The sequence below is a fragment of the Misgurnus anguillicaudatus genome, chromosome 14 (genome assembly GCF_027580225.2).
Source record: "Misgurnus anguillicaudatus chromosome 14, ASM2758022v2, whole genome shotgun sequence".
Lineage (NCBI taxonomy): Eukaryota > Metazoa > Chordata > Actinopteri > Cypriniformes > Cobitidae > Misgurnus > Misgurnus anguillicaudatus.
The window spans coordinates 27,342,053-27,349,592 of NC_073350.2; positions in this window are offsets into that span (position 1 = coordinate 27,342,053).

Consider the following 7,540-nt stretch of genomic DNA (forward strand, 5'->3'; position numbering starts at 1 on the left):
AAGCTGCAAGCAGGGATGAAAGGGTCACCGCCAGCCAATGGCCTTAGGAAAGCAGTGAACAGTGGGGGATATGCATTAAAGTGGGTATATAGCAATTGTATTCTTGACGTCTGTGCAAAGTTTCATCCCTTTTTAAGCATGTTTAGGCCCTCTTAAATAATAATAATAATTTTTATCATTAATAAGCATTAATAAGTAGCAGTTGCTTTGATGCTTGTCTCTTTACCATGTAATAGGCTGGCCATCTATCTAGTGTATACCCTGCCTATGGCGCAAAATGCTGGGATAAACTCCAGCCCCCTGTGACCCTGCAGAGGACAAGCAGGTTCAGAAAACGGATGGATTGTATTACGATAATGAAAACTCTCATTAATCTTGCAGATTAACCAATTTCATTTCTGTCCACTAAATAATCTACTTGGTTTAGTTTACCAATACATTGGCTAAGTAATATCGACAATAGGTTCATGATGTATAACCAGAAAATAACTGCCTTCCTCGGTTAAGCTTAGTTTATCCCAAGGCTTTTTCTTCTTCTGCTACCCCCACCTTATGGAGGTTTTTGCTCTTTAATGTCCAAGTCTCCTTGCTAGTTCATTTGGGACTCTGGCTTATTCAAGAGCAAGTGTAAGACAATTAAGACACCACTGTATGATTTTCTGTAAATCTACTTTGAAACAATCTGTATTGTGAAAAGCCTTAATAAATTAAATTGACCATCTTTGATGTTTGCTCAGTAAAGTGAGGTTTAGTCTTCAGCACCACGGACAGCGCCCCATTCTAACTCTACTGCCTCCTAGTGGCTAATAGATGCAGTGCAACAATTGTTCATACTGTATTTGCAGCCAATACACCTTTAATTGTTACGCAACCTATAAATAAAAGGCTGTTACCAATGAATAAAGTTCAAATAAGGACACAGATAATCTCACAATCATCATGTATGTGAATATTATTAAGTCATAATTATATATAGATATATTATATTAATATAGTATTTGATTGAACAATTTGCAACAAACAACCCTACATTTGACACACACTTGTATCTGTACATTATTCAAAAACCTAAATACTCTGTTCACCGTCATACCCATTACGTGCATTCTGACACAAATCACGTTTGGTCTCTATTACTTTGAAGCAGAAATGTCAAATATTGTCATTTGACATTTCGACATTTTCACTTATCAATTTTTCATAAATGACATCGTCTAAAGAGTCAGGGACATTCTTTTCACCGGACAAAAGCTAAGCCAAGATAACATTTACAGCAAAAACACTCAGAAACCCGATTTAAAAGCAGGTTTATACCACGAACATTGCCCCCATGGCACACATATCTCTTATTCACCCATCTCCTACTTGGTAAATTTCCAGCTATTCCCTTCAGATGTCCACCAAGACCTGTGAGACTATAGTCTATTTGAAAAACACATGATCATCCAGTATGTTCAACACACACAATATGTCACGTCCAATCTCCACCCCGCTTTTTAAAATAAGCTTCTGACTTTTATTTTTTATTATTTGTGCCATTACCTTTCATTTGATCAGTGAACTACCATTGCATGTGAGATTGTATGATGGATATACTGCTATTGTAAATATACTGTTATTGTAAATCTGTTATAAATAAAATACAAAATAAGCTACTACGTTACCCTCTAGCCACAGATACGCAAGTATTGATATTGATTGTTATTTATTTACACTATAAATATATTTTTTATGGTGTTGCATGTTAGCACTTTCTTTAAAGCAACACTAAAGAGTTTTTTTACCTTAAAATAACATTTCCAAAAAAGTTTCAGTCGTTCATCCACTCGAAACAGGGTAAACGACACTCTCACATTCGCTTTGCAGCCCTCTATCGGCCAAAACCGCACTAAAGAAGTATCCAACTATCGGGTCACGGTCCTGTAGTTTGAGTAAAAACTACAAAAACTTGATTTACGACAGACCTACAATCCAATCAGAGCCAGCTTTGCTGCGGTAGGCTAAATTATTTACGACAGTGGTAGTTGACAATTCCCCGTCCAACCTGTAGGGGGAGCAAAGAGCAAAAACTCTTTAGTGTTGCTTTAAAGCCCTATAAAGAAATCAAATTTGGATACTGTATAAGATAATTTGTCTGCTTACTGTAAAGTTTATCTATACTTCTACACCTCACTAGCCTCCTGTAAAATACATCAAAATGCACATTTAGATGCCTACGGCACAGCGGCACTGACCTCTATAAAAGCTTACACACCCAGCTAGAAGGTTAAAACTACATTATGTTCGTTTCAGGCCAGCCCTCTTTACACTCTATAAACTTTCATTACGCTGTTAAAATCATTTGGAATAGTTTATTTATAATTTACTGAATGTGCACTGTTGCGTGCATAACATCATAAACTGACCCTAAGACCCAATGTTGGATTTCCACAAACATTCAGATGAAATCTCATACAGCATATTTAAAACGTTGCCATTTTCTAGCACTAAACATGTTGTGAATTGTGATCAAAAACCAGAACGATTCAAAACGCACATCAATAGCGTCAGCAGGCAGCGACCATGTTGTGTGACTCTGGCGTGCTGGGAGATTAAAATTGTGAATATTTTCTTGCCAAACAGGCTGCTAAAATACATTTCAAAGTGCAAGCTGTTGTTATGTGTGGTTTTAACCCATATTGTGAGAAGCAGTTATTATTTAATGGCTTTAAACAGTTTTGCTACAGTGGGTCTTCGTGGGTAACAGTGCCTGAAGATAATAAAAAAGCAAAAGGTAAAAATAAAAAATGACTCTCTCAACTGTAAAGTTTTTGAAAATATAGGAAGGTTTAGAAAACTGACATTTAATCTGAAAAGATGACAGGCACTCAGAGTTTTAATGCATTTTAAGTAAAGCAATAGGAAATAAAAAGAGTTACAAATAGGAGAAACCGAGAGACAAGGACAATGAGACAGTAGCAAATATTGTATTCAACTAAATATGTCTAGTAGACGCATTTGCTTTGGTTGCATCTCAGGATGGTGCATACAGATGCGTGGAGAGTCTTGGCTTCGCATACTTCACGAGGACCGCCTCTGTCACATTTGCATTTCATGGCCTTTAAAGACGCTCGGTTTTATGTGTGTTGCTTCACGGCGGCGTTTGATTTTCTTTGCACTCAAATCGAGTATATCTCATTTAGCTTGATCTTTCCAACACCTTCTCCTCAAACAATATCTCAGGTATTGGCTGCACTTTGGCCTGCTTTGAGGAGAGGGGCATTCATGTGCATAACAGCTCTGAACAAATAGCAACTGCAGTTTGGATTTATGATAGATTGTGTGTTGAAGCTGGTCTGTATGATAATGGGATTTATACAGTGATGTACAGTGGAAAGCGTTTTTAGGGTCTGTTATTTATACAGCGCACACTAGGTCAGTTCAGGACATAAAGCGTTTCATCTCCGTTGATGTGTTTCGTTCATTTCATTCAATTCTAGTAACCTCTTCGCAGAACGCTAATTGTCATTCATCTGCATCCCCTAATCACTAAATGTGCATATACCTGAATCACAGCTGCACACGTCACCAAACAACTGCAGCATTCAGTGCCATGAAGTTGCCAAGCTGTCTTTGGATTGGAAACAATACAGTCGGTTTGAGATCTATGTCTGTAAATTGTTTTCTGATTACAGGAAGGAAGGAGCTTAGAGGAACAGGTCATCCAAAAATAAAAAATTATAATAAGAAAAAAAGTTAGATCGTCTTTATTTTTAATAAATTAAATGTTTTTGCCCAACTGCTGGTCACTTTTGTTGTTATTTGTTTGTACCTCTGTATCTCTGCTATTAAAGGTGCAATTTGTAAGATATTTGCAGTAAAATGTCCAAAAACCACTAGGCCAGTGTTATATATTTTGTCCAGCTGATTACTAGTCCTTGTAAACCTTGAGAAAATTTCCATTCAAAACACTGACACGGGGCAGTGCAGTCTCCTGTCAATGACGTTAACATCCATGTGACCCTTTGTCACCGCCTTTACTCACGTAAAAACCACATGACAACAGTGGTCGAGTTCGAAAAAATAAAATGGCGGCCAAGGAAGCGACTGGAGCACAAATTTAGTGTAAATAAACGTATATTTTCACTTTTTACACATTTTAATTGCATTTCTAGCGAGAAATTAGTATTGTAGTTTTCAAATATGTGATTAGTTATCACAAAGGCGCTCTCTGTTTATACTTCAAACACGCTTGAAGTGCATCGGAAAGCCTTTCTCTGAGCTGCCTTCATGCCTCCAAAGTCATTTCCTCATGAGGCAGCGAGGCAACAAGTCACTGCCTTGAGTTTTCGGACACAGCCAGTGTCGTGGACAAATGCGGAACTATGCGTTAGCGCCTCTCTGGCTAAGCGCTTGCTTATGGACTTATGGATTAAGTTACTCTTTACCGTCTGCCGCTGGTTGTGTCAGCAAAGACCGCTCCCGTAAGCGTATGGGCCAACCAAACGACCCAAGAAGAGTTTGGAACAAAACGAGAGAAAGATTGAGGATCAATTTGTTGTTGCATTATCTGGATAGAGAGAGCTTCGCGACAACATTTAACTAGACAGAGATTCTGATCCTGCTTGTGTTTTACGCGACGGGAGAGTTGATTTGATTCGTAACCCTTCAAAAAACGTATGCTATTATATTGATCACAACATTAGTGTGTCGATTGTAATCAGCGCGTCTTCCCGCCGACGATATGCACATCAAGAGGTATTGTACAGCAATATAAATGGTAATTTTAAGACACTTCACAATAAGATTTGTACTGTCAATACATTATGTGAAAAATCATTGTAGATTGTAAGTTGAAAACTTAATTCTGTGCTGTGTTAACCATTGAATTTGGACTAATACTGTAACATCTATGACTAACAATTTCGTTTTGAACATCACATATAAACTTACATAATGAATTAAACGACTTGATTACCTTATCCGTCAACGTGATTTCTCGTTCGCGTCTGATTGATGGCCATCAGCGGTTGAGTTAAAGACTACAAATCCCATAATTCCACACTGCTTCAGAGCATCATTAAACAACGTCATTGTTATTGATTTGATCTGGCACCATCTAGCGGCGCAGATAATACAAATTGCATCTTTAAATAATGGTATCTCTGTACATTTTGTATCTTAAAAGGCATTATATCAATGAAACATATTATTACTAAGGATGGACTGATATATCAGCCCATAATCGGTATCGGCAGATAAAAGGAATTTTTCAACCCATTGGACATAGGCCCATCGGACATCTGGAGAAAGAAACAAGACCAGAGTGTTATTTGGGGGAATATTTCACATGCTGGCGTGCGCTAAAAGCACAGGTTGGGTTTCCCACTGATTCCTCAGTCGCAAAGTATCTACTCGACAGGTAAAGTTTGGCATGCTATTTGGAGAAATCCATTTAAAATCACTGCTAGTAAAAGTTGATGTAAGCCATGATTAGCTATGCTAGCCCTGGCACAAGTCACGAACCGCGCAGACAGGGTAAACATCTCAATGTATGAGCCATGCCGAGCTGACAGCAACTTGTAAACAGAGCAAAGAGAAGAACTATGCTCGTGCATGCTCTCTGGTGCACACATTTAATTGGCGTTCAAGTGTTGCACAATTGCATTTTTTTAAAAGGCGGATCTTTTCTAAAATTCGGGAAAATCTGCCGCTATACCTTTAAGATGAGATTACTAAACACTAATTGAACAGTGCGCACTTGATGGTGCTGTGTGGTGTTTCGTCTGTCAGTCATCTGTGAAAGGAAAGTTTAAAGTTTGATGTCTGCCGAATGTTGGGTCTTTTATGGCAGATCAACGTTGGATCTTAACATTGGATCAACTTTGGATCTTGACGTCGGATCAACATTAAATTTTGACGTTGGATCAACGTTAGACAGTGTTGGGAAAGTTCACTTTCTACATGAACTAGTTCAGTTCACAGTTCACAAATTTTAAAATGAACTAGTTCAGTTCATAGTTCATATTTCAAAATTTTGAACTAGTTCACAGTTCCAAAAATGAACTAATTTATAGTTCTTTTTTCCCATATTATTATAATTTTTTTAAATTATTGCCATTATAGCCCATATAGAACCACAGACAGCGATGTTGATGTTATTTAATGTTAAACTATATGAGTGGCGCGGCAGGGATTTGGATTTCAGCAGCGTCCAGTCATTGAGTACGTTTACATGCACAGAATAAGCGGATAACTATCAAAAATCTGCTTATTATAAAAACTGTTTTCATGCGTTTACGTGCAAATCAATAAACCGGCTATGCAGAGAACTGCGTTTACATAGGATTTGGGGATTTGTCAGGTTTCTCGCAGGGAGTGACGTCATCGCCTATAGTACATAGCAGACGGCATATCTGTCTTAAGCTATATTGTTTTATCACTTTTCGTATCTCCAGAACCTGTAAATACAACGTCAGTTTTATTTTTGCAGTTTCTCTGCCAACTGCTTTAGAAGAGCAGAGACTTTTATGTGTTACTTTGCGCTTACTTCCGCGTCTGACGTTTATCTTTCACACGCGGAGACATGCACACATGGACAAAACCGTGAGAAAGCCGGTTAAGGTGTTTACATGCCTCACGAAATCGGGGTAATGTGCAAAAAACTACCTCTGCCGACCAGTTTTTGCTTACGCCGTTTATGGGCTTTCCCCGATTAAAGAAAACTGTTTTACACGTTTACCCCACGTGATATCAGTTTATTAAGCATAATCGGCGTAAGTGCATGTAAACGCACTCATTGTTGTTTTGATGACGCATGCAGTCGTGAAACGCTGGTGTTGCCAGATGGGTGTTTTTTCCGCTACACATTAAGTTTGGTTTACAATGTGTTTTAGCCGGGTTTTCGCCTGGAAGACTCTATAGAAATCTGGCACCCTATTGAACGATGTTAAACTGAGAGAGCGTGCCGTTCACATGCACCAGCATGAACGAGTTCACCTTGTGTTCATCAGGCAGTAATACAGTACGTTCAGTTCACGTTCGGCCAAAATATGAACGAATTCACGAACTTTCGTTCAATGAACTCGTTCAGGCACAACACTGACGTTGGATGTTGACATTAGATCAACGTTGGAACTTGACGTCAGATCAACGTCGGATCTTGACTTCGAATCAACGTTCAATTTTGACGTCAGATTAACGTTTTATTTTGAAGTCAGATCACCTTTGGGTTTTTACGTCATTTCAATGTTGGATTTTCATGTCAAGCCAAAGTTGGTTCTTGACATCAGGACAAGGTTGGGTTTTGATGTTAGGCCAACTTTGATCAGATGTCAAGACCCAAAGGTTGTTCTGACCAGTGCTCAAACTGAATCTTATGGGGAATCTTAAGTCTTATGGGCGGTCCCCACCATGACATAGCAGCAAACCCAAAATGGCAACACATTACTACATTTATACACAAATGTATAATTGATGTAATACTTCCAAAAATATGTTTGTATAAAGGCTGGAAACTTATTTATTAATCATTTCAAAATATAAAGTTAGGTAACAAAAT